Source organism: Hipposideros armiger, unplaced genomic scaffold, assembly GCF_001890085.2.
Source record: "Hipposideros armiger isolate ML-2016 unplaced genomic scaffold, ASM189008v1 scaffold_17, whole genome shotgun sequence".
In the NCBI taxonomy this organism is placed as follows: domain Eukaryota; kingdom Metazoa; phylum Chordata; class Mammalia; order Chiroptera; family Hipposideridae; genus Hipposideros; species Hipposideros armiger.
Window position 1 is genome coordinate 206,540 of NW_017731367.1, and position 27,326 is coordinate 233,865.

A 27,326-nucleotide genomic window follows, 5' to 3' on the forward strand; every position below is an offset into this window, starting at 1 on the left:
TGTGTGTGTGTGTGTGTGTAAGAACCCAGAGACAGGAAACAGCCCGTGGAGACTAAATGGTGGAGTTGGGGTTTAAATCCGCTGTTGAATCCTATTAATCTGGATCATTCCATCACTTTCCACGCTCTCTCTCAGAGGATGCCAAAATGAAAATTAGCTGTCCCTCCCAAGTGTAACAGATTTGGTCTACACAAAGTTGGCCCTTTGTCTTGGGCAGAAATAAAACTTTGTTAAGAGTCGAGGACGTAGTCGTAGAAAGTGGACGTGAGGTTGCTCCAGGAACTGTACTTAGACTAGAAGGGGGCTGAGCACCAACATTTAAGTGGCCGATGAAGGAAGAGGAACTCCTGTCCTCCGCTTCTGCTTTTCTCTGTGTCCCCTCCCGTTTTGTCCGCCCCGCGGACACCGGCGCCCTGAGTCCGCCCGGACGCCCGGGGGCGCCCGAGGCCAAAGGGGGCGTTGCGGCTCCGCCCGACGTCGCGCCCTGGGCGGCTGCGCAGTGCGCACGTCAAAGCCGGGCTCGGGCCGGGAGCGGGGAGCGGCGCGGCCTGGGGGAGACGGAGCTTCGGGGAGCCAGGCGAAGGCGAAGGCAAAGGTGGCGCCGGGTCCCGCAGCAGCAGCCGCAGCCACAGCCGCAGCCCGAGCGCAGGGCTTCGCCGCCGCCGCCGCCGCCGCGGGAGCCCGTCGCCGGGAGCCGAAGCCGGGGGAAGACAACGGAGGGGCCGAGCGCCGGAGCCGCGCCGCGGGGACCCAGCGAGCAGCCCGAGGCGGCGGCGGCCGAGGACGGGGACGGCGACGACGCGGAGGCGGAGAGGCAGCCGCTCGGCCCAGCCCCGTGAGTGACCCCCGGCCCTGCCCAGCTCGCGGCGCGGACGCCGGCCCGGCTTCCGCCTGCCCTGCCCCGGCCCGTCACCGGCCCCAGGGCTGCCTCCATTTTCTCGGGTGGCTGCGGCGGCCCCCGCCTGGCCGGCTCAGGCCCCTCGAGGAGCCCTGCCCTTTTGCTCTCGCCGGCGCGGCGCCCAGGGGCCTGCGGCCGGGGTCTGCGAGCCCCGGGCTCTCCTGCCACCCGTCTGCGGTTCTCGGGCAGGGCTGGCGGCGTGGGGGCGTCCCCGGCCAGTGCACGGAGGGCAAGGAAGTGCGGGCCGGGTCAGCTGTCACTCCCGCCGCGCGCGGGCTCCGGCCACCTCGCTCCTGGCCCCTGGTAAACTTTCTGTTATCCGGAGGCCGGTAGCATCTCCGTGATGTTCCTTTCGGGAAAATGCCTAACTGATTTCCGGTTAGGAATGGTGCGGCCGCAGCGTTGCCGAGTTCGGTTAAAACAACCTGAGCGCCGACTGCGTGCAGGCGCGGTGGTCGGTCCGCACCGGAGGGATTCAGAGGTGAACCCGGGCCCGCGGCCGCCTCCCCGAGGAGTTTAAGCTCTGGTATGGGAGATAAGACCAGTACACCGATAACACGATACCTGGAAGGAGACGATAAGCCCTGTGAAAGAACTATTAGGTGCTAGAAAGAAACCCAGGAAAGACTGGACCCATCGATCACTTCCGCCCGGTAGCAATCTGGAAGGCTTTCTGGGCGAGGCGGTGCCTAGGGCGGGCTTGAAGACCCGAAGGGATTTGGGAGAGGAGGGTTGCAGAAGAGACGGTAGGTGGAGGGGCAGCAGAGCTAGAGGACAAAGGTAAAAAGCATAATCTGGAAGGAGTGGATAATTCCGTTTGTTGCCTCGGGCCGTGGTGGGACGTGGAGGTGGGCTAAAGAGGCATTTGGGGGCCAGATCCTTGAATGCTGGGAAGGAGCTGTTTGAGGGAAACTTAGAACTCATTTCTCAGTGACTCATGAGCCCGGAAGTGTAAGCGAGGGGATATTAAAGGCGCTGTTGTAAAAGAGAGGAGATGAGGAGGCCCAGTGCAGAGTTGACATTCTGTGCCTGAATATAATGCAGCCTGAGATCGATTTTGACAGCTTCCGGGATGTTCAGATACATCCACATCCAGGCCAAGCAACGAACCTTTTGCAGGAAGCTTCATTAGATGTCAGGCTCTTAGGAGGTAATGGAAAGATGTGTTTAAAATAAGCTCATCTGCACACAAGGCGTTTCTGTTGGTGCAGTTCACTAAGCTGCATCAAAACTTCTTGCACTGTGCATTAGGTGTCTAAACTTTGGAATTACTAAGCTGCACATAACTTCTTTGAGATGGCATTTGTGTAAAACAATCTAAATAGACGATTTTAAAAATCATGGTTACTAATATTCTGGGCTAGAAAGTGACATAGAACCTTTTTATAGAAAGGTAAATTTTTAAAATTAATTTTTAGTAACGATAATCTTTATAGGAGAACCAGGAGCCAGAAGTCTTTAGTTTTATGTTGTACATTTAAAAAAATTACTAGGAAGTAATTAGCAGCTGTATTTGAAGTCTAAAATATGTGATCTATGGAAGCAGCTTAGAACCTCTGTTGGTTTTGTAAGCACTTGCTCCTTGTTTGCTTATATGACAAGTGAATGTCAACTTTTTTCAGTTTAAAAAAAAAGTTGTAAAATGCAGGAAGTACTGGAAAATTTTTAAAAATTATCTTCTGTAATTTTACCACTTAGATTTGGTTACTGTTAACATTTTTGCATATTTCCTTTTCAGTGTTTTTATATTTTTTCTTTACATAATGAAATAAACTACATATATATAACTCTTATTAAGCGTTTTTATCATTAAATATCTTCATATAAAAATATTTCTCCAAAAGAAAGGGAAGTCTTCTTAAATGTAATTTTTGTTTTCTGACAAGGTTGCATTGTTTATGTCAGATAAAATGCAGTAGTCATGCTTAATAACTGCTACTGTGGACAGAGTTTTTCCTAAAGGCTTCCTGTTTGAAGTAGCGTTATTAACGTCTCTGTACCATTTAGATCCCTATTGCTGGTTTCTTACTTGGGCTGCATCTTGACATCAGGTATGGAAGAGATCTCACACATCTCTGCTATATGAGTGGATGTACTTTTTTAAAAAGCAGTATAAAAAGATTACTTTCATAGTTAGTATATCTCCCATTCATTAATATACCTCCATTCCAACCTCCATATGCCCCACCCCCCAAAACAGCCTTTCAACTAGGGTCATGACATTGATCATGACATTACAAAGATTCAGGCTAAATGCATGTAGTTTTCTAGTGGCGTTTCTCTAGTAAATATAGAATTTGTCATGAAATAATTTGCTGCTAGAAATAATTTGCTGCTATAACAAAAGGGACTGTTTGGTTTTTTTATTTATTTCAAGGCACTTCACTTTAGTTCATTAGCGTTTCAGACTGCAAGCTCTTTAAACCAGTTTTTCCCCTTGTGCTTTACATTCTCAAGTGTATTAATGAGGTCTCTGTTCCTGTTTCTAAGTGGCATATAAAATGAGATGCTGAGCTAGACTATAAATTTTCATAAAGTCAACGTAAAAGAATAGTTGGGAAAGTCCAGTTTAAGTATGGGGTTTGGTTTTATAATTTGGTTTTATTTGAATCTTTTTTTGTATATTACAAATGTTTATTTTGAATATTTACTAAAATTTTTTTCTTTTGGTCAACTTTTGTAGGTTATAGGTTTCTGTAATTACTGCTGTACTTCCCAAAAGCCTTTTTTTGAGGAGGGGTTGATGTCTTCCATAAAAATACAGACGCAAATCCAAATTGTTCCCCACTTGATCCCAACAGCACACAAAAATAAAATCCAATCTATGTAGAACTTCATGGTCAGGTTACCTTTGTAGTGGTGTTTGTATTTTAAAAATCCATTTTCTTTTCCATGGCTTCTTTTAATTAGGAATTTGATTCTATGAATGTTGTCTGCTGTTATATAAATAGGAGTGTCATAGGTGGATTAACATGGAAAATGGCAAAACGGTGGTAAAAGTTTGTTGTGTGGTAAAATTGTGGGAAAGACGATCAGATCTCTGAACCTCTGAGTTAGATTGCTTGTGACTTGTTTTGTTGTTTAATTATTGAGGTGTAAAGATCTTGTATTCGTGTAAATGCATATCAAGCCAGGTAGCCTAAAAATTGCATGACGATTTAGTCATCAGTCTATATTTTGGTTTTTATTTGAGAGAAGGCTGGTATTGGAGCCATCCTTAATTAAAGAAGGAATTGAACTATATGAGAGTTCTTAACTCTGTGTGTCTCACCACTCTAATGACTATTCAACTGGACCCTAATCACTGCCTTTATCAGTCGGACTATGGGGGCAGAGCAAGGTGAGACAAATAAATATTGGGTTGTCAGAAAAGTCATGACGCATTTTTGCAATGAAAAACATTGAAAAAATACTTCATGATTTTTCCGACAACCCAATATTTCTACCACCAGCCTTTGTAAAATAGACCAGTCGGAGTAAATGCCAAAATGTTTGTTCTGCTTGTTTCTCAGGCCTTCCAAGGATTGTAAGAAGATTTATTGAAGGACTGGGTGGCAGATGATAGACGGGTGGTAATGAAATTACGAATAACACCCAGTTGCCATCAACATTGGGGGGGGGGGGTTCCTCCCATGTGCCATTTCTACCTCACTGAGCTTCCTGGACCCCTGTGCTTTTGCTTGAGATAGAAGGGGTGCAAATGAAGGCAGAATTGTGGTTTATTAGCAACTGTGTTGCTAAATTGGCAGAGGAAGGGAGAATGGCATGCAGAGAATTACAAGAGATCAATCAGGTGTGAAGTGGCCCAAAAGGAAGGAGGTAAAGCCTGCCTTGGCCTTTTATGTCAGCAGGGTCCAGCACATACTATTTGCATAATCCTTAATACATGGTGTCTAACTTGAGATTTTTTTTTTAAGTTTATTGGGGTGACAATTGTTAGTAAAGTTACATAGGTTTCAAGTGTGCATCGTCTATAACACTTGAGATTTTGATAGTACTCAGAATACAGTATTTAAGTTGTTGGTTTGTGTTTGTTTGTATGCATTTTCATATGCATAGTTACAAAAATGAGAAAATCTAGCTAATCAACGTTTAGTGACAAGTTCCTGCACTTGTCTTTAGCTTAGATTCTTTGGGTAGGAGTGATATAGACCATATCTGCGAAGATTGTAGGGGGCTTAAATGAGTTACTATGTCTAAAGTGACTTTAGACATAGGGCCTGGCAAGTACCAGGTGCTGGACATAAGTTCTGTGATGATGCTAATGGTAGACTGTTTCAGGTGAAAGAAACCCTTTAGTCCAGCGGTTCTCAACCTTTCGCAGGAGTCGCCTAAGACCATCGGAAAACACATATTTTCGATGGTCTTAGGAACTGAGACACCACTCCTCTATCCGTCTCCAGGCCCACATGCAGATATGCCCACATACGAGTACCCGGCGACCTCTGTGAAAGGGTCGTTCGATCCCCAAAGGGGTCGTGACTCACAGGTTGAGAACCGCTGCGTCGGAATGGTTCTTTCTGCAGACGGGAATACTGAGGCTGACAGAAACTCGAGTAGTGTGTGGCTTTGAGCTAGACGGGTGGGGCGTTCTGAGAAGTGGCTGCTCGCTTAGGGCTGTGCAGCTTCTTTGCCACAGGACTTAGGATCCAGAGCCTGGTTCTCTTTATTCTTTTACAGTTTGCTTGAAAGAAATGGTTTTATACTTTATGCATTAATGTCTTTTTAGAATCTTTTCACTAATATTTGCAAAGATTGTGTGCACATATTAAATGCTCTTTGACATATACTCTTTTTTTAAGGTGTTGACTGTACCAATGTCTATAATTGTGATGTAGCTGGCAAGTGTTTGGGGGCTGGTTGTATGAAGTTAAACATTGAAATAGACAAAGAATCAAGGGAGATGAACAAACATAGACTGGGGGAGAAAATCCTCATTTGAGTACCATTGCATGTTGGGCACAACTCTGAGGTAGGCAGTATTGTCCCCCAGCATCATTACAGATGGGAAACCAAAGTGAGGGCTTGTCCAGGGTCATAGACGTTGCACAGTTGAGCTAGGGTTTGAACCCAGATATGCCTCACTTCAAAGTGTGCGTCTCCTGGACTGTGTCACATGACATAGTTTTATGTTCCTCCATATGGTCTTGATTTCTTGCTGATCATTTTTTGATTTAGTACTTCAGAATGAAGGCCCATAAATACAATCTACTTAGGATTTTAATTGAGTTCCGGTTAGTAACCACATGTCATAATACAAAATAAGATGGTTTATTCTAAATGCTATAATTGTATAGAGTCATTTGATTAGCAGTTTATAGTTCTAGTTAGGCCAGAGGTAGTGCGTGTTTACCATGTCAGTATTGCAGGGAAGATGGGCGGTCTGGTGTTACAGTGGGAAATGCAGAAGCCTGGGAATTGGAAGACCTGGCCTGGGTCCTGACTCCATGACTAATCATGTCACTCTGGGCAAGTCACTCCACCTCTCTGGGCATCAGTCATCTCATTATTGTACTAAGGGGACCAGATTGAAAACCTATCACGTCTCTTGTTCTAATTTTCAGTGATCCTGTGTGTAGGCTTTCTGACTTGCCTTTTTGTTTCCTGTACTACGTACTGCTTCTTTTTGTCTGTGGTTTTCAAGTCAGTCCCTTTGTGAGAGCTTTATGGCATATAACCACTTTTCAGCATTTTCTCTCCTGGTTGGTCAGGTGCCTGGTGTTACATATTACAGTAGTTCTCTGCTTCAGGTACTGTAGCATCAAAATGTGTAGCTTCACATTTTTTACTTTTGTACTTATGAATAAATGGTTAACAGCTAATTGTTATGTGGTTATAAAGTACAAGCTTAGTAAGTCAAGTTAATCATTAACAAAATCCTCAAGCTTCACATCAAATTTTATTGTCAACTTTTAAGTACTGTATGCTGTGAAGTTCTATGAGCTCTTTGTTTTGGGGAAAAGAAAAACATTCACCAAAGGCAGTAGCAGTGGAAAAGAAAGGATAAAAAATGTAGAATCAAATTTGAGGATGTAAAAAAACATGCACAAGATAGTAATCTTTGGTGACAATTGGTACTAAGCCTCTACCCACATAAAGGTCGTGTGCTGGCCTTGGTCACAGGATTGTTTCCAGCCCAAGGTTCTATCGCCAGTAAGGGATGATGGGGATATTCACCACCCCTGAGCATTCGTATCTCCTCAAACATCTATTATGAATTAATTTGTTCCACAAGCAGTTTTTATGGCCCATTTTGCTGGATCCTGTTCTATATACCGGTCTCAAAGGGTTCTTAGTCTAGGTAAACAACTGTTTCCCTCTTTGATGCACTGTTACTTCTGGATTCTCCACGGGGAAACAGAAACTCAGGCCCCTAACATGATCTTTGCAGATCTTTTGGCTATTTACAGCACGGTCTTGTTCTCTATTCACCCTTGGTTTGTGTGTGTTATAAGTAAGGCTTTCCTTTGTAGGTAAGTTTTATCTCAATAGATTTCCTATGCGTGTAAGTTTTGTACAATAGATTGTAATTGGATTGCAGGTTTCTTTTTACCTTTTTTTTCATCTCTTTTCTCTTCCCTCTTCCCCTACCTCATGTTTTCAGAGTACAATACATTGTTTCTGTATAGATTTATTAAATGTTACAACTGTAATATTCTGATAAAACTGTTCAGCAGAGATGAAATAAACAAATTACAGTTTTTTGTGAATTTCATTTATCTTTGCTATATTTGCACTTAGGTGAATGAAGTTTATATATTATACTATAATAACTGAAGCTTATTAGGACCCCTTTCTGGTTAAGTTTACATAAAGCCTGTTGCCCAAATTGTGTTTTGCAGAACACTAGTCTTATGAGCTATTAGTAGTTGTTGATGGGAGAGGTTCCAGACTGAAATTTGTGTTTGGGAAAACACTGGGTTAAAAACAGTTAGATTTGAATTTTTGATGGTGGTTGTGTTATTGTTTTTCTTTGATAGTGGTTGTGTTGTGGCAGAGCTTGTCAGAGTTTTAAATAACATGCATTGTGCCTATCCAGAAAGGAAATACAATGTGCAAGATTTCCTAATTTGCCAAATTTATTTGGTCACAAGAACACGCGTCCCCCAGGAAATAACCCACAAATATCTTGAAGGTTCTATTGGAACATAATTTGGGAAACCCTCTTATTTACATATTTATTAGTATAGAATGCAAAGCATTTACTTTTTTTTTTTTTTTTTTTTTTTTAGCTGAGCCATCCTGCCACCTGTTGGCAGCTCAAGCGGCTGCTCAGCTCGGGCCGGGCATCGAACCGCTATTGCTCAGAGCTCAAACTCTTGAGCGAGCTCTTAACCAACTGAGCCACTCGGCCGGCCCAAGCATTTATTTTTTGATTGGGATGATTAATTCTATCAGGTTTAGAATCCAACCAAGGTTGGAATCATTTATTTTTACTTTTGTTAAGTAAAAGACTGAACACTTAGATGAGTGGCTTTTCAATTTTTTTTTTAACTTCAACCCACAGTGAGAAACTATATTTTTGATCAGCGACCCAGCACATACATGAACACACTGTCAAAGCTGAAAAAGAAGTTTCATAAAACAATACCTAGGCCTTACTAAAGTGAGTGAGAAAACTAAAGCCCAGAGTGGAGATAAGAGGAAGAACTCGAACCTTAGAATTCCCGGATTTAGCTTCTGTTGTGTGTTCTCGGGCTGCGTTAAATGCCCGTTTTGTCTCAGCTCTCTCATCTGTAAAATAGCAGGAGTAGAACCTACGCATAAAGCAGTTGTGAAGACTCAGCAACAAATGCCTTGCACAGTGTGTCTGATCGGTTCTAAGTGCCAGATACATTTTAGCTTTTATGATAACTGAAGCTCTAAAGCTCGCTCTGCTACACCATACACTTTCAAAAATATTTTAAGAATGAAAGTGGTGAACCAGCCTTCCAGTGAACTTGGACTCTGACCTGTATCTGGGTGTATCATTTGTTGTGATATCAGCCCTCTGGAATAGTAGTGGGTTTGAAAATAGCCAAGAGGACCCACTTAAAGTTCATATGCCGCATAGTCACAAATGGACTCTTAGTTGCTGAGCTTCACGCTGTAGTGTGTGTGTGTGTGTGTGTGTGTGTGTGTGTGTGTGTGTGTATGTATTTAAAGATTTTATTGGGGAATTGGGGAAGGGGAACAGTGTTGGGGAATAGGGAGGGGAACAGCCAAGTAGTTGTCCTTCAATCTTAGTTGTGGAGGGCTCAGCTAGCTCAGTTCCGAGTCCAGTTGGCAGCCCAAGGCAGCTCAGCTCAAGGTGCCATGTTCAATCTTAGTTGCGGGTGGGCATAGCCCATCATCCCATGCGGGAGTTGAACCGGCATCCTTGTTGTTAGGAGCACACGCTCTCACCAGCTGAGCCATTCTACCATTCTTTGGCAGCTCAGCTCGGGTGCAGCTCACTGGCTGATGTGGGAATCCAGCCGGCGACCCCGTTGCTCAGAGCTCGCGCTCTTAACCAACTGAGCCACTTGGCCGGCCCCTATTGTATATATTTTAAACAATTTTTTAACAGTATCTTAAATTTAGACTCTTTATAGCATGTAATTAAGTACAAATATGTACACACCTACACCAGTGATTAATTTAGCATCCTTATAGTTTTAATTCATAAAAAAACAAAGTAAAAGTTGCTATTTCCTGTTTTATCCTCATTTCTGCTGTTTTTTAATTCCCCCATCAATAGTTTATATTTCTCTTGGGGATTTAATTTTGTAGAAAAGGAACAGTTACAGGAGATAACAATGGTGGGGGCCAAATCCAGTTTGTACACTGTTCCCTATTGTCCTGAACATACTGGCTACCTCATACATTTATGTCACCTGCTGAGGCATTTCCGCTGTCTAGCCCTGAGTAAACGTTTCCGTTTTTTTTCTTTTATTGCCCGTTTGTCCTCAGTATGTCCTGAAGTTGCTGAAGTGAGAGGTTCCAATCAGCATCACTGAGGCATGCCAGTTCATTATGAAAGTAGCATATTCTCTACTTGTGTAAGCTAAAGGAATGAAGTAAAACGGGTAAATAATTGCTAACAGCACATATGTGTTACCTGCTGGTATGAAGTTGAAGACCTCTCTATGTACTCACCTTATCTGATCCTATAATAACAACCCTATTTTTATTCCCATATTTTCAGGTGGGTAAATGGAGAAAAAGAAGCAAAGTAATTGGTCTGAAGTCATACACCTAGAAAGGGACCCCAGATTTGAAGCCCTGGTCCCAAAGTGTACACTTGTAACCCACCATTCTCTGTTGCCTCCGCCACAAGGTCCTGGAATGTATTGAATCATCCTGGAACACAGGGAATTTCTGTTACAGAAACAGAGGCGGTCAGGTCTTCTGGTCAGGATGTGTGATATTCCAGGACACAGAGAACTTCCACATTTCTGAGTTACTGTTAGTGGTCTTTGAGGGGCTGTGAAGAGGGGGAGCTCTGCAGGAAGATTAGAGAAGTTAATGTACTGTTTTTTCAAGAAAGGAAACAATGGAATCCACGTGATGTTGATTACTGGACAAATTCCAGAAGGGAGTGTGTCCTAGCAAAGCGTTGGTTTCTAGAGCCACCATCCATTCATGAGCTGTTCCCTTTCCCAGTAGGATCCTGTTAAGTGTCTTGGATAAGGATGTACGCAGGGTATGGATATCTGGAAGTCTTCATAGTTACATTCATATTTGAAATTCACCTGAAATATGTTAAATCATATAATTTAAGTTGTAATATGTTCTAGGACTGTAACGTCATTTTGATGTTTTTACAAGATAATTTTACTTCTGTTTATTGTACTAGAATAGCGCTATTTAATAGGCTTTTCCTAAGCTGCATACAGCAGATTAGTTGCAGATACAGTGGTCCGCATCTCGGTGCCTGTCCTTCTCAAGTAGGCAAGAAGGAACTAGAACAGGAAACATCTACTTGTATGTGTGCAAAGCATAGTAAACACTTCCTACTTCTACGAGTAGATTGTTAAAAATCATTCATCCCTGTTCTTTAAGATTGGTTATAACCCATTTGTTTACTCAAAGCCTTGCTCCTGAAGACTGCATAGAAAGTGATGGGAAGCTAAGTTGCTGGGAAGAGGGCTAGACAATAGAAGCTAAAAAATTTGTGTGGGGGCAGGGGGTGGGTGGAGAATGTTAACCTTTTTTTTATCTTATGAAAGTTCCCCCACTTTTAAATGTAGTGAAAGGAAGACAGAGGGATGAGTGTGTTTAGCATAGGATGTTATATATAAGGGCCCCATAAGTGTTTGGAAAGGGCAAAACTCGCTTTCACAGAGGTTTTTGTTGTTGAGAGGAGGAAGGAATAAGAAATAGGAAGCAGAAACAAGACATAGGAGTACATCTGGAAGGAAGTGCCCGGAGAAGCATAGTCTAAATTTGTGTGTCATGGACAACTTGGAAAGATCCAATGACAAAGTGGTGAGCTGGTTACTTTTCAGAATTGTCTTAAGTAGAGCACGTGAATAGATTGTCAACCATTGAATATATTAAATATATATTAAAGGCCATGGCCTCCCAACCAAAAAAGGGAGGGGTGCTCCAGACCTAGATCATAAAGAAATTACTTCTTTTTAAAAATTTGAAAAAAAAATGTATCAGTAAGCTATCTGATTTATTCTAGAGCCTAGGAAAATACCAAAAGATACCAAATTCATGTTTTAAAACTACCATAAACTTTTGGAAACCTAATACAATATAAGAAAGGCAATCTGATAAGACATTACAAAGGAAAAAAAACTATGTTCCAATTACACTTATGGAAGTAGCTGTGAAAATCCTAAGTAAAACACCAGCAAGTTTAATTAGTAGGAAGTTCTCTTAATTAAAGAGGACAAATAACAGGCAACAAGTGGTATTTACTGTGTGCCAGGCATTGTTCTAACACATTCTCTCGGTTAATCCTCACAAAAACCTTAAGAAAGAGGTGGTTATTATTACACTCATTTTACAGATGAAGACATTTAGGCCAGGAGGTTAAACAGTCTGCCCAATTGCTGGTCAGTCGCAGAGCGCGGTTCTAACCCCTACAGGACGCACCATCGCCCCCCGAATCTTCATGCTGTCTCATCCTCGCATCTGCCAAGATAACAGGGTTAGTTCAGCACTTCTTCCTTGTCAGGAACATGGTGAAAGAATATCTGCCTTAAACAACCTACTAATGGGGAAAATGATGGAATTCCCCTTGACATCAGAAAATAAAATAAGCATCCCCAGTAACGTTTCTGATATTTGATATTATACAAGAATACATCAAATAAAAGGTATAACTGTTAGGAAAAAATGGTGGAAAATAGCAGTGTTTGCAGATAGCACAGTCTTAAATGTAGGAAAACCAAGGAAATCAATTGAAAAACTGAAAATAAGAGTTCAGTAAGATAGCTGTATACTACATAAAAGATATTTAAAAATTGGTAGCATTTTTCTTGCTAGCTATATCTAGTTGTAAAAATATTGGAAGAAATATATCATTATAGCAACAAAATGTGAAATGCCTGAGGTGGGGGGAGCTATATGAAATGTTTGGGAGCTCTATGAAGAAAACCATAAACTTAATTGGGTGAAGAAAGACTTAAGAATGAAGAGTTACCATGTTTTTGAGTTATTAAGCAAAGCAAGAAAGTTTCCCAAGTTAAATTATTGGCTAGAGAATACAGTCAGATTTTTAAAAAGTCATCTTAGATTGCTGAGCAAAAGGTATATGTGCACCTACTACATGAGTGAGCTCACACATCAGTGGGGAAGGAGGAAGGGTTTTTTTTTTTTTAATTGAGGCTTCATTGGTTTATAACATTGTATAAGTTTCAGGTGTGCATTATAATTTGACATCTGTGTGTGCTACATTGTGCTCACCACCGAAGGCCTAGTTTCTGTCCGTCACCATACAGTTGGCCACCTTTACCCATTTCGCCCTTCCTTCACCCCGCCTCCCTTCTGGCAACCACCTACCTGTTGGCTGCCTCTCTGAGGTTTTTTTTTCTTTTTTTTTTTTTATTATTGTTGTTTGTTCATATAATTCTACATGAGTGAAATCATACAGTAGTTGTTATTTTTCTGTATGACTTATTTCACTTAGCCTAATACCAAGATCTATTCATGTTGTTGTAAATGGCAGGATTTCATCTTTTTATGGCTGAGGAGTATTCTCTTGTATAATATGCCATATCGTCCTTATCCATTCATCTGTTGATGGACACTTAGGCTGCTTCCATATCTTGGCTGTTGTAAATAATGCTGCAGTGAACATAGGAGTGCATATATCTTTTTGAATTAGTGTTTTTGTATTCTTTGGATGAATACCCAGCTGATGCTGTACTGCATTGATGCTGTGTCATAAACCTGGGGAAGGTGGAGTTAGTGCTGAGAAAACCCTAGTGGTCAAAGGAGAGAGAGCTGGTAGCCCAGGATAGCCGTCTCTTTGCAGGGAGCGCAAGAGTTCTCTAGTTCAGGTTCATCGGTCAGTCTTGACCATGGGCTTGGGTATCAGGAGCCACCCGGCATCTCGCCTTCATTGAAACTCACGTGAGCACACAAACACACTCTCACTGTTGGTTTTCCTTTAGGACCCCACCGTGGGAACAGCTTTTGAAGACTGCAGCCATAGCAGCTAGTTCATCCTTCTTTGGAACCAGAAGGGATGTCAGTGATTGCCTTGATGCTTCCCTCTGCATGAGAACTGTGATGTTCTGATTCTGAAATGTCCCGCTTCGCCTCAAGTCAGATAAGGAGAGATGCTAAATGTGACACCTTGTCTTCACCCTAGTTCATTCTTCCTCCACTCATATACGTAGCTTCTCAGGAACTAATGAAGAAAGAAGTTGGAGAAGTCTAGCCTGTAAATGGTTGTTATTGGATGCCGTGTAACTCTCAGGGAGATGATATACAGTTTTTATACTTTTATATTTACGTAATCTTTACTTCTTTATACTTTTCCGTATTTCTTCCAGGTGTTCGAGCAGCTCTGTCCAAGGGAAAGATGAGGAGTTTCACAAGGTCGTCTTGAGAGTTCACTGTAGGATGGCCAGGGCAAAAAAATGCATTTAATTTGCATTTGCTTATATAATCTTGAACTTTATTCTCGGTTTATGAGAATAAACGTACTTATCTATTTTCACAATTTCAGTTTTTTGTGTGTTTCTTCCTCTGTGGTGTAATGACACATTTCACATCTCCAGTCCCAGAGTAGGTGTGCGGAGCATGTGGAAGGATTAAAGATGGTGCCACGCTCAGCCGTCACTAGGCCAGGTTGGGACGAGGACAGATGTCTGAGCCCTGCCCTTTCGAAGCTGCCTCTAGGGCAGAGTACTGGAGTAGTGAGTGATACCTAAGAGGGAACCCCTGGATTACTTGGAACTCATTCGCTTCCTGTCAGTTGGGCAGGGATCTGATGAAAGTTTAACTCAGGGAAAAGTCAGACATCAAGGTGTGGGAAAAGGCGCCTGGGTCTCACCAACAGCTGGAACCAGGAACACAAACTCCTGTATGACTGTCCAGCTGCTACTGCGGCTCTCTGCTTACTGCCCCATCCTCCCTGTGCAGACCAGCTTTCTCCAACCCGATGAAAGGTTGGCCACCTGCATTTCATAAGTGTTCTTTCATGGAACTTCCGCCACTCCATAATGGGAGGTCTACCTGCCCCTCTAGGTTCCTTTGCTGGGCCAGCAGAGGTATGGTTCTTACCGGACTGGAGCCCCTCCCCCTGGAGCTCTGTTAATGGTGTGTGTTGGGGGAGAGGAGGTAGTTGCCAGAAGGAGATTGTGCTGGGGCAGTGTAGAGTGACCCTATGAGCTTCCCATCTGTGAGGATTGTTGGGGTTCTCATCCTCCTATCTGATTTGTTTAGCTGTCCACGACATAAGTTCTGGTGGCGCGCTTGGTTATTTGCCTACCCTGAGGCCACATATTTCTTCCTATTCTTACTTTGTCCTTTCGCTCTCATTTTAGCCTGAAAAGCAGGCTCCATTCTAGCTCCTGGCCATAGGTGTTCTCAAGGCTCAGGAGAGTGTAAAGGGGCTGGAGCACTGGACCCCAAAGGAATGCCACCCCTGACTAAAACGCCACTACTCAGCAGCCCCAAAACACAGAAGGAGGTTCTGGAATGCGTGCTACCCAAGGGTGGAACTTTGTTCTGCTTTGTTAATATGCTTTCAGTCTAAACTACTAGCATTTGTTAATTGGGTGGCATTTTGGTTTATGTCATTATTCTAGGTTTCTTTACATTGTGTCCGTTGCTTGTCACCCTCCCCCCACTGCCCTCACCCCCTGTCATATTTTTGTGTTTTCCCTAATTTCCTAGAAGAAATTGGAGTGGCATGTAGAACAGAGGTTTCAGAGGTTTGGAAGTACAGCTCAGCTATTATTTTAATTTATAAATGGTATTTTTTACACATTTTTTACTTGAATAGAATACATTTTGTATAACTGGTTAAAAATATTTTTCTGTAAAGGCAGCCATTTAGACCTTAATGTCTAAAATGGCTCACAAGTAATAGGGGCTTGAAAAATATTTTTAAGAAACTTGGAAACACTTGAATTCATCCTTACCAGAAAAGAGAATGACAGGGACCAAATAGGCGTTGCATGCTGGAGTAGGAGCTCTTTGAGAGTTGGAGGAGCAGTGATGACCATCTCTCACATTCTAAGAGGCCTGGGGCGTTGTTATTTCTTCACAGGTAGAGAGAATTTGACCTGGAGAAAAATGATGGAACCCCTTATTTCGCTGTACACCATACGCGTTGGCTACCCTGACAACACTTTCTGTGTTTGACTTAATTTAGTAATCTCTTCCCCCAGACATAATGTGCCCTTAGCAGTGTTACCTATTTCTACCTGGGCAAGAAAATTGACATACTAGATCTCGCAGTATTTAACAAATTTATCCCGGTAGTAAGGTAAAAAGTCATACTCTCACGCTAAAATTAGCTAGTTATTTTTTCATGTTCCTTGCCTTCCATTTTAGGGAAATGGAAAAAGTTAGGGGTATGTTTCCTTCTCTTTCCTTTCCCTCTGTCCCATCCTCTCCCTTACCCAAAGCATTAGATAAAGGAGCAAAGGAAAAATAGGGAAAGACTAATAACATGATTCCGGGAGCGGCATTAATGGACAAATAAATGCATGTGTTTTACACTGGCTAAGTGGCCACCACACATTTGGCTTTGAATTTGAGTAGCCAGAACAAAGAAGAAAACAAGATCAGTTCCAAGACTGTTCAGGAGATAAAAAAACAAACCAGCCACTTGGGAGAAGCATAATTTTTCCAGAAATTGAGAACCCGTGAATGCAGGCTCTGGGTTCATAGTACACTTGGCTCAGTTCTCTACAGGTTCTGTAAAAGTGAAGTACCTGAGTTCAAGTTTAAGGTATCTTAGTACAAGACATAAGGAATAATATAAGGCTGGAGTGCAATTTAATCAAATCATTACTTTCCTGATGCTATGGAAACGGTCTCTATTCCTACCACTGAACTTTTTAATTAAAACTGGTGCCAGAGAAGTCCAAGTAACCACTCTGCTTTAACAATTAGCTAAGCTGGTGGGTAGCACTAATATCTGCCTTTGAAAATTGAAGAGCTTAACCGGGATTTAATTTTAAACCTACTTTTATAATAGAAGTTGACTTGGAGGCCAGGTCAGTGTTTTCCTCAGACAATAATTCTGTGTCCAACATGCAGACATATTTAAAGGACAGTGTATTATGTCATAAAGTAGTGGTTTTTTAAAAATTGTTAAATTTCTGACCAAAAAGCACCCAAATATTAAAAAACTGCTAGGAGCGAGTGAGGTGTTTAGGCTGGAGAGGAAACAGACCCTCACCTGCTCCAGACCTTAGAGCAAGGCGTAAAAGCTACCGTTTGATTCACAGCTAATGTCAATGTAGTCGGGGAAAATTTCAAAGCCTGGACCACCAGTCTCCTACTTGAAAGGAACAAGCTCAATCCATGCACCCCAAAAACTATAGCAAACCTAATTTTAGTTAACATTAACTTCCTGTTTGAACTAAGAGTTTGACAGGTTGGTAGTATGGTTAGCAATAACCCACATTTAGGAGATCATTAAAAACCAAGAAGGTAGATTTTTGGGACCTGCACAGTAATGACATCTCTATCTGTGTGCTTTTTGCAGATTACAGAGCACTTCCACAAATATTTTTTTTAATTGTCACACTCACTTGTGTAGTAGCACTCTTCTGCTGACATAGTAAAGGAAAAGTGAAATTCCATGTTCAAAACTTTTATAGAAGGAAATACTTTTTTAATGTAAGTAAATGTATGCATTATTGCTCTTCTGAATGTTTTGGGGCCTGTACTTAACTTTTTATGCTCTCTTGGATATAAGATGTGTTTGTTGCACATTTTAGATATAGCTTTCAGATTAAAAAGCAGCTTTTCCCTTGTGACTATATTGTGATGTCAACACTCACCTGGAAAGCACCACTCCATAAAGTGTGGAATGTTCTTTGAGTAATAAAAGAAGGCATGTGGTTACTCTGTAAACAGCACTTGGTTTTATAGCGAGTTTTTCACCTTCTGCCTTCCTTTTCACCCGATACTTTATTACCCATCAGAGCTTGGTGCAATTACAAAATAATTTTTGTTTCCTTGTGATGGTTCAGATTGTTGCATAAAGCTCTCTAGCCGCTTGTAATACATTTTCTGACTCTTACCCAAATTAATCCTGTTTACAAAATGCAGTTCAAGAAGCATCTCCTCCGTTGAAGACCGAGACCGTCAGCACAGTGTGCCCTGTCTGTCCTCTGGATTTGTTACCCAGATCACTTATTTGCGATTTTTCACACAGGGTCTGGTGGCGTGTATCAGTCTTCTGTGGATTTCAGTCTTCCTCTGTGTGCCCCTTGCCTCCCAGCTGTGTTCTGAGTCCTGGGGGAACAACTAGTGAATGCACTATGAGATGAGGCATGACCACATCTTTTGGTCCACAAGCTAAGTTTTGGCTGCAGAATTGGGAACTTTTTTCCTCCAAAAGCGTAAGCGAGAGCTTTTGTATTTGATCATGCCAATCACTTAACAAATGAGTTTCAGTTACTTCCTCTGAAATGAAGTGTTTTTGAGCCTCATTATTTGATCTAGAATTTTCCTCTCAACCCAGGATCAAGCCTCCATATGCCAGTTAGTGTGTTGCCATGGAGGGTGGAAAAAGGATATATTAACTGGTTAGGAGCATTCTCAGAGAAATCATCCCTGGGTGAATGTTCCATGTGATCCTCTAAAGGGCCATGTAATTGTGTATTCTGTGACTCGAAATACTTCTGCTGGGAAAAGTCTATTTACACTTAAATACCACCACAAGGTGGCCTTTGAGCAGTTTAAAAAGAAAACAAACCTTCAAATCTCCAACTATGGTGCGTTAGCTGAGGCTGGGTTTGTGGCATGTTGGTGCTTTTGTGGGCATTTGGCCAGAACAGAAATAGCAGTACTTGGACCTTGAAGGAGAGTGATTTTCCAGGTTTACATCTGATCCTCTAGAAATAAGTTTTAAGGTTGTAAATTTAAAAAAGGAAATTGTTTTTCAGAATACCGCATAGTTCTTCATCAGGATGATGAAAAGGAAAAAGTAAAACTCATTTCACCCCTCTCAGGTGTAACTTTTTAGAACCACAGCATTTTCTTAACTTGTTCAATCTATCTTGTTTGACACTCAAAATGACTTTCTAAAAGGCTTTTTTTATATATACTTAAACTTTGTTTCAAAGTTTTCATTTGTTTACACTTCAAGTTTGAACTACGAATTCTTTTTAAGGAGTTACCTTTTTAAAGAACAGGATTGGCTATTTGCTTTTCTTATTTACCAAAACGTGGGCGAGGCCATGTTTACCTACGATCATATGGACTATGTTTGCACAACCTTGTGGCAAAATGAGTAATAAATAGAACCAGGAGAAAAATGGATTAGCGTTTCATCCTTGAAGATGGATTGCTTCACATTTTAAAATGTGGACATTGACTAACCTTTCATTTTGTTAAAACACAGTGCTAATTGGTAAAGAACACGTTGAAGTTCACATTTTCTGAAACTAATTCTAAAGCTGATAATGTAACTCTTAATTCATTAGAATATCTGAATGAATCAGTGTAGATAAAACTAAAGATCGCAGATCCATATTGATAAAAGATCTTTAAAATGCTCATGGAAATTAGCTCACTAGTCATGTATTACAAATGTTTCTAAATAATGGTTTATAATATGTAACTATAATTTCAAGTCCTAAACCAAGTGGTGAAGTCATTTTACCTTGGGATAACTTCACAAGTTCAGCATTGTGATTAAGGTAGCTTTCATTAATAAAAGAGCTACTCAAATTGGTTTTAAATCTGTCTTACAAACTGCAAGTTCCATCCTATCAGTTGGGTGTGAAATCAGCTTAGTGGACTGTGACTAGCATTTTAAAAGGGAGTGAAGGGAGCACGGGGGAGTAGGATAGAATAACACAGAATAGAGACTATCAGTGTAATTTTACATAGTAAGGATAAGTGCGGTTCGGTGAGTGTGTGTGTGTGTGTGTGTGTGTGTGTGTGTGTGTGTGTGTGGTTTTTTATGCATGTCATGAGGTCAGAAATCTGTAAGCCATCACTGCTAGTGGTAATGCAGTTAGGTGGTTTGGTGGCCTTGTGGTGTTTTAAATGGCTGTGCACACAATACAGATTGATGGCAGGCTTTAACTGGAAAGCTTCGGTATGTGTGCTTTTAGCAGGGAGTAAAGGAAGACCTGTGTGACTTCCCGATCAGATCTGTAGTTGACAGGAAACTGGTAGAGAAAGCTAATATTCATAATTATACAGTATCCTACATACAAATCAATAAGAAAAAGACTTCAGACTTAGTAAACTAACAGGCCGTAGCGATGTACAAATAATTTTACTCAGGAAATACAAACCGGTAATAGGCTGAAAATATGTTCATTGTCATTAATGATCAGCAATTCAAACCAAAACAGTTGAGAGGGGTGGGGAGAGCTGGAGGTGAAGAAAGTAGCATTTTTAATCTAACAGATCGGCAAAAGAAGATTAATAGGGCCTAGTGTCGGTTAGCTGATGAGGAAATGGCTGCCCCATGCACTGCTGATGGCTGTGCATATTGGCATAAGCCTTTGGCACAAGTGAAGAATCTTCACTTTTTTTTTTTTTTTTTTAAAGACTTTATTGGGGAATTGGGGAACGGGAACAGACAAGTTGCTGTCCTTTTGTTCTTCAGTCTAGTTGTGAGGACGTCGTTTCACTGGCCCGTGTTGGTATCATTGCGCTCTTCCCAGGTGAGGCAGTTGCTTGCTGGCCATTGGACGGCGGCTCACAGTGGCTCACGGCAGCTGCCGGCCAGCCTCACTGCAGCCTACGCCATCACTGGCAACTCACGGCAGCCCAGCTCCAGGTTGAGCTGTTGTTCACCATCTTAGCTGTAGAGGGCGCAGCGTCACTGGCCCTCATGTGGGATCCGAACCGGGGCCCTGCTGCTCAGAGCTGGCGTCCCAAGCCAACTCTTAACCAATGCGCCACTCGGCCAGCCCAAGAATCTTCACATTTTGACTCTCTTACCTGAGTCACTCAGAATCTTCTGGGCTTCTTTTACTCTGGTATCTGGTATATAGAACAGTGCAGAACTTTCTATGGTCTTTTTGCCAGAGAGCTCCTTGTGTAGGCATTCTTTATGAAAAATTGCTTTCTAAGGTCAGATCAGGGAGCATTTTTTCCATTTATGTAATGAAGAACCTGACACATGTTCAGTGACTGTCTTGCGTCAAATAGCGGAGAGAAAGACATGGGACTTCTTTACCCTCCATCACTTTCTATGACGTCCAGGGACACCCGCTCTGGTACCTTAAGACAGAGCAAAGCAGGGCAGGTTCTGCACAGAAGGAAAAGGACACACAGCAGTACATTCAAAATAAGACCCAAAGCCTGTGACCTGAGTATTTTTGCTGAAATGTTACAAAACAGTCTGTCCTTTGGAGAAATGCTGCAACGCCCCCCTGCTGACTCAAAAGAGCTGTGTTGCAGCTATGAAGAAAGTGTGTGTTTACTTTTATAATAAATTTAAAAGACATTGTTAAAGGTATACTTTTTGTGTGGAATTACTAATATTAAAAGTTTTGCCAAGCTACATTCATACAGAGAATTGAAACATAAGGACATAGACCTTAATTTTTTAAATCCAGCTTTATTTATAGTATTATTAAGTAAGCTGATTTAGAACTGGATGTTCATTTAGTCACAACTAGAAAAAAATAAAGCATTTAGAAGAGTGCTTCTATTCACAGCAGTTTATTTCAGTGCTCAGCAGACTACCTGCCTTTTAAACAAAAGACATTTGAAAACTATTGCTGGGACCAATACGCAACCGGGGCGAAAAGCAAATATATAGAGCAAGCTTTTTTCTGCAGAAGTCAGAAATCAGGTTAGTACATATATGTGTGCAGGTGTGTGTGTATATTTTTAGAGGTTATTTAAACTTACAAGAATGAAGTCAAAGAGCTCTGATACATGATACATTCTTAACTCTTAGGAATTAACTTAGCTATGTTCAGTTTGGTTAAAATACTTCCAACCATATCTTAAGTGAATTCTAGAACTGTTTTAAGTGGATGTGTATACATGCCCTGCCTTGTTCCAGAAAGGATTTACGGCAGCTTGAAATATTCTACCATACTTAATTAGCATAACTTTCATCTTTAAAAACTTATAGTGACTGCTTGCTATGCTGAAATTACCACTGTATAACTTGACACTTACATAGTATGATTTTTTCAATAAGTGCTTGAGGTTTAACATGAGGTTCCTGTTTGTAAAATTAACAGTTTTTTAAACAAGAGCTGATGCTTTACAAGAATCGTGTGAAGTGGCTTGTCTAAAAATCAGCTACTAAAGCAAAACCCTTTCTCTCCTATAAGTAGATGTCTCTTGCTTTGTTGCTCAAATAAAGAATGAGTTTTACCATTAGAACATATTTTATAAACATTCATAATTTGACATTCCCATGTTTTACTGTGAGTAAAAGAAACTTTCAAGGATAAGTAGCAAACCTGTTTTAGAAGAACACAAAGTGAAATTGTTTCTAAACATTCCATTTACTAAATCCATTTCATTAAATATCTTTGATTCATTCAGAACAAAAGCTACTAATTTAAAGTAGGATTTTTTTCTAAAAATTTAAATTTGTAGGAATACTATTATAAGCTCATGTACGAGTGTGATCAAAAAGTATGATATTTAAATAAAATTATTACAGTAAAAGATACATTGTCGTTAAAACCCCTCAAAATACCACCCCACCCCCACACCCCCACACCCCACTTCAGACACACTTATCCCATCATTTTTGCCACTTTCTGAAGTGGTTCTGGAAGTCCTCTTTCATGAAGATCTAAAGTTGTGTTGTCTTGATGTCCTGAATTGATTCAAAACATTTACCTTTTGTGGTCATTTTGACTTTGGGGAAGAGTCAGAAGTCGCACGATGCGCTAGATCCGGTGAATAAGGTGGATGAGGACACACTGTAATGTTTTTATTTGACAGAAATTGCCGTACCAGAAGTGATGTGTGACACGGAGCATTGTCATGATGGAGGAGGATGATTTACAGCACACTTTAAAACACCTTCTCTCAACCATAGCTCACACTCGACTGACTGCACCAAACAAGTTGAAACTTGTCACACACTGTTACTGAGGTTTAATGTGCTGCTTCCCGTATTGAAGATCCCTGCCTTTCCGTTGGATGGCTGCTCAGCAGCAGCACTCACCGTAGTTTTTGATCGCACCTCGTAAGAATTATTTAACACTTAATATTACAAAAGTGGAGTTTACAGTCCACATGACATATATAATAGGTACATTTAGTACCAGGATCATGGAGAAGGTTATTCCACTAGCAATAGTCTACCCTCACCCATACCTCTAAATTCTGAAAATGTTACAAAGATTTGAAGTCTCTGAAAATCTCTTTTTTTTCCAGTGTTTTGGAGGGAAAAAAAACAAGCATATACCTAGAAGAACTTTATTTTAGTTAAGACCACGTTTTCCAAAAGGGTGAGTGGATGGAGGGGCTCAGTCACTCAGACCTAGGCATGTGTTTGGGGAACTCGGCCGGGCCTGGAAAGTAGTTCATAGTATCGTAGCTTAGCTCTCTGCAGAACACGTTTCTCAGATTTAATAGAAAAGGAATTGGGTTGTCAGTGACAAGCAATAAAGTTCCTGTCAAAAGCATATGAAGCAGAGGTATGGGCCAGTTTTTAGTTTTTGTCTTTTAGCGGGACCCTTTTTCATATTTATTTCACTCATAATCTTAGACATTGCCTTTGGCCTATTTGATCAAAACTTTTAACTCAAATGTTTTAAAAAAAGTCACTGAATGAACAATTACTTGTGGTTACTGTGTTTGATAATTAAACCACACTTTATTTATTTTTAGCTGAGCCATCCCGCCACCTATTGGCAGCTCAGCGGCAGCTCAGCTCAGGCCGGGCATCGAACCACTGTTGCTCAGAGCTCACACTCTTGAGCGAGCTCTTAACCAACTGAGCCACTCGGCTGGCCTAAACCACACTTTTATGTCGTACATTTTTGTAATACTTGGACAAATAAATACAAAGAGTAGAATTTAGAGTCAAGAGATTGCCTTGAATCCTGATACACTCAATATGAGAGTGAAATGGAAAGTCATAGGGTGAGAGACTGAGCAGAGAAGTGACAGTGCTTCTGTTAACATTATTTTAAATGCTGCTGTGTCTAGGCTGTGAGAGATCAGTGTGACTCCTGCAGAGTATACAGTGCTGAACATCATTGGCCCCTGAAAGCAATTAATTGCAAAACACACCCCAAAGTCTTGTATGCTCTTCAACACTTAATTTTGGTTTTGACATAGTTGATGAGCTATTTGGGTAGCTTTGGTAATTCACCAAAGGTCTACCTGCTTCTGAAAGCTTCTCATGATGTATTGTAGTGGAGCTAAGCCACTGCATCTTATTTGCAGCTATGAAGAGCATGTATCCTATCCATTCAAAAGCTGAATCAAAACTTTTAGATGCAAGTTTAAAAAGGATAAGGTCGGGCCGGCCGAGTGGCGCGATGGTTAAGAACTGGCTTGGGACGCCAGAGTGCCCCAGTTCGGATCCCACATATGAGGGCCAGTGACACTGCCCTCCACAGCTAAGATGCTGAACAACAGCTCAACCTGGAGCTGGGCTGCCATGAGTCGCCGGCGACGGCGTAGGCTGCAGCCCCTGTGGCAGTGGGTTGCCATGGGCTACCGTATGTAGCCAGCAGCCAGCGTGAGCAGCCACTGTGAGTGGCCGTCCAGAAGCCGTCCACTGATCTGCCTCACCTGGGAAGAGCGCAATGATGGTGCCAACTTGGGCCAGTGAAGCAACGTCCTCCACAACTAGACTGAAGAAAAAAAGGACAGCAACTTATCTGTTCCCCTTCCCCCAATTCACCACCACTGTTCCCATCCCCCCAATTCCCCAATAAAAAATCTTTAAAAAAAAAAAAAAAGGATAAGGTCATTCATTTTATATTGTTATTCAGTCTGCAGATACCTTTTTTTTAACCCCATTTTGTTTCTGAGAAGAATCACAAACCAGATTTTAGAAGGAAAAAAACCCACATAACTATCCTTCACTACTATTTATTCAGATTTACCATATGAAGATGTACTTTAAACACGTGTAATTTCTTATACTAAGCGAGGTAGCTATTGTTCTTCCCATTATAAAGGTGAGGAAAGGGTGCTTAGAAAAGTGTTAAGTCAGCTTAGGCATGGGTGAAGTCAGGATTTGATCCCAGGTAATCTTGAAAGCCCGTGGAATTAACTACTGTGCTTTCTATAATGCCCTGCACTACTGTATGGATAGCCTAGCGCACCTAACACCATATCTGGCATGTTATAGATATTCAGTTTTTATTTAAGTAACATTAACTCTAGAAGCAGGAAATTAGGTCTCAGAGCCAGCCATCTAAAAAAATGGGTTCAGGTGTGTACTACCTTTTACACTTCATGACTGCTTACATACCTTCATAGCCGTTTTTTACAACAGTCTTACTGTATGGGGATGTTTTGTTTGTTTACAGTTTTTGCATTTGATCACCAAGTTGATGAGTCCGATCTAACATATGTTAGTGTAGAGTCCTATGAACTCAACTGTCTAGGAATGTGTTGTCTGTCATTCAGCAGCTTTTCCTTATGGCCTCAAACACACACACGCACATCCATACACAACAGAAGACTGTCTTCTTTAGAGCAGGTGCTCTTGATGCCTTAAGTTTGCAGCATATAGTGAGTGCACAGTTGGCATTTCAGTGAGTGTCCTAATGAGTGGCGTATGGACCATTTGACTGCTTTTCAGTATTTGTCAGTACATAGGTGAATAGAATTAGAGTTAGGAGTGTGTTGCACAAGCCAGAAGCAGTGAGACTGCCTAAAAAGGGCAGCGCCAGACCGTCCTAACTCTAGTGATGTTAGACTTTGATTTTCCCAGTGGGTGTTCTGTATGTCTCCCAGCACTTCCTTGCGGTGGTACCAGAGCAGTGATTTCAAATTTCTGTGCTTTCTAAGATGGCAGTGACCGTTCCTAGTACCATCTGGTCTTCAGTTGTTTTGGAGAAAGGAGAAGACTCCCGGTGCAAAAGACCACAAATACAAGCCTAAGGAATAAGAAGGAGAATATATACCAAACTGTTAATACTAGCTGTCTCTAGGGCTTGCTGGTGATTTTCACTTTCTACCTTGTATGGTCCTGTAGTGTTTGAATTGTGCACAATAAACAACATAACCATTTTTTTAAAGCTAGAAGTTTAGCTGTTGTGAACATAGATGAAGGAGCAGATAGAAAGACTTTAATTATTCTGACCCCGAGCCCAATTCCCCTCCCTGCAAGGATATAGAAGTTAGCAGAAGGCCATGCTTATGTGAACAACAGCACAAAAAACAGTGCTGCTTTTTTTTTTTTCCCCAATGATTTCAGTGGTCAGTGAATGTCCCAGTCATTGACATCCTAATTTTCCAAAATATCCCCTCGGGATGACATTGGCCCCATTGACAGCCACTGCTCTCTGGACAATAGCAGTGAAAATCTACACTTGGTTCTGTAGGGATAGAGAGATGCAGAAAAGGGAATCAACTAAAATTGTGAACTGATTTTATATATATGGAAGACTTAACACGTGGAAAGTCTGGTATAATGACCAAATGTTGTGATTGGATCCACAGTGGATCCCTTCACTGTGAAGGGGAACTTAGAAAGAGAAGCAGGGTTTGAGTTGCCTGGAGGACATCTATAGGGAGTAGCAGTTGGAAATGGAAATGTCGGCAGATTGGGGCGGCAGATAGATCTCTCGAGATCACTCAGAGAATACAGGGTATAAAGACAGCCCAGGATGGAACCCTGAAGGACATCAACGCTGGAGTCAAAATGAGTCATTGGATTAAATGGAGAAAGGGCATTTAGAGACAGGAAAGCAGTAAGAGGAGAAGGTGTAGGGTATGCAAAAGCTAAGAGGTGTGCAGTGCTAAATACTCCTGTAAATTCCTTTCATGCGGACTTAGCGTGCAGTTCCATAAATGTTGATTTTAATATAAAAATAGAATGTTAAATTATAAGAAATGTTATTTCCCATTCCTCCTGCCTTTCCCACCCACCCCCCAAATTTTCAAGTTAAATTTCCCCTCCAGGTCTTCTTTATCTTTAGCATTCAGGCATACTCCATCCATTACCATCAGAGCAAACTTACCTCCTGTTTGAGAAATGTAGGTCTGGGTTTCCAAACCCTCTTTAGAATCCTAACAGTGGCTGGCATTCTCCCAGTTGCATTAACTTTGTGTCAAGGAGTCTTGCTGAGGTTTATTATGAACCATTTTTTTTAAGAGACGGGGAAATTAGTTGTGTTTGAAAGCTAAATGAATTTTTTCAATTATATGTATTTTTTGTCCATTTTTTTCATGAACTCCAGTTATGTCCAAAACGTAGTTTAGGCAGTTTTAAAACGACTAAGGAAAAAAATGTGAACATACAGAAAAGTTGAGTAACACTGAAAGCCCATATACCCACCATCCAGGTTTTACTATATTTGTAAATGTGGTGCTCAGGCCTCAAGTAGTTAAAGCTTGAAGGGCCATGGTAAGGAATTTGGATTTTATTATAAGAATAATGAAACGTTATTGAAGGGCCTTAATCAGTGGGTTCTTGTTGATGTTCCCTAAAATTCCACCAAATACTTCTAATGAAATACTGCTGATGAGAAAGGAGGAAAGGCGATAATAAGAAAGGCAGGCAGATGGTTATGGAGAGAGGTCTTCTAACCCATCTTAACCCCTCCTTGTTGAAGCTGGACATCTCCATACCCTTGGGATTGTCAGTTGAAAAACTCAGACCCGTGCCTGTGTGTTTCACATCCTTCGA

The 27,326-nt window shown here is 41.4% G+C and overlaps 1 protein-coding gene across 1 annotated transcript in view; it reads left to right on the forward strand.

The window, feature by feature from the left end:
* Positions 1–660: 660 nt before the first annotated feature.
* The window catches only part of CAB39 (calcium binding protein 39), a 79,292-nt gene continuing 52,626 nt past the window's right edge, over positions 661–27,326 (forward strand). Inside the window, exon 1 of the mRNA XM_019628767.1 lies at positions 661–835. The gene's annotated coding sequence lies outside the window, so the exon portion shown is untranslated. The remainder of the gene's footprint in view (positions 836–27,326) is intronic.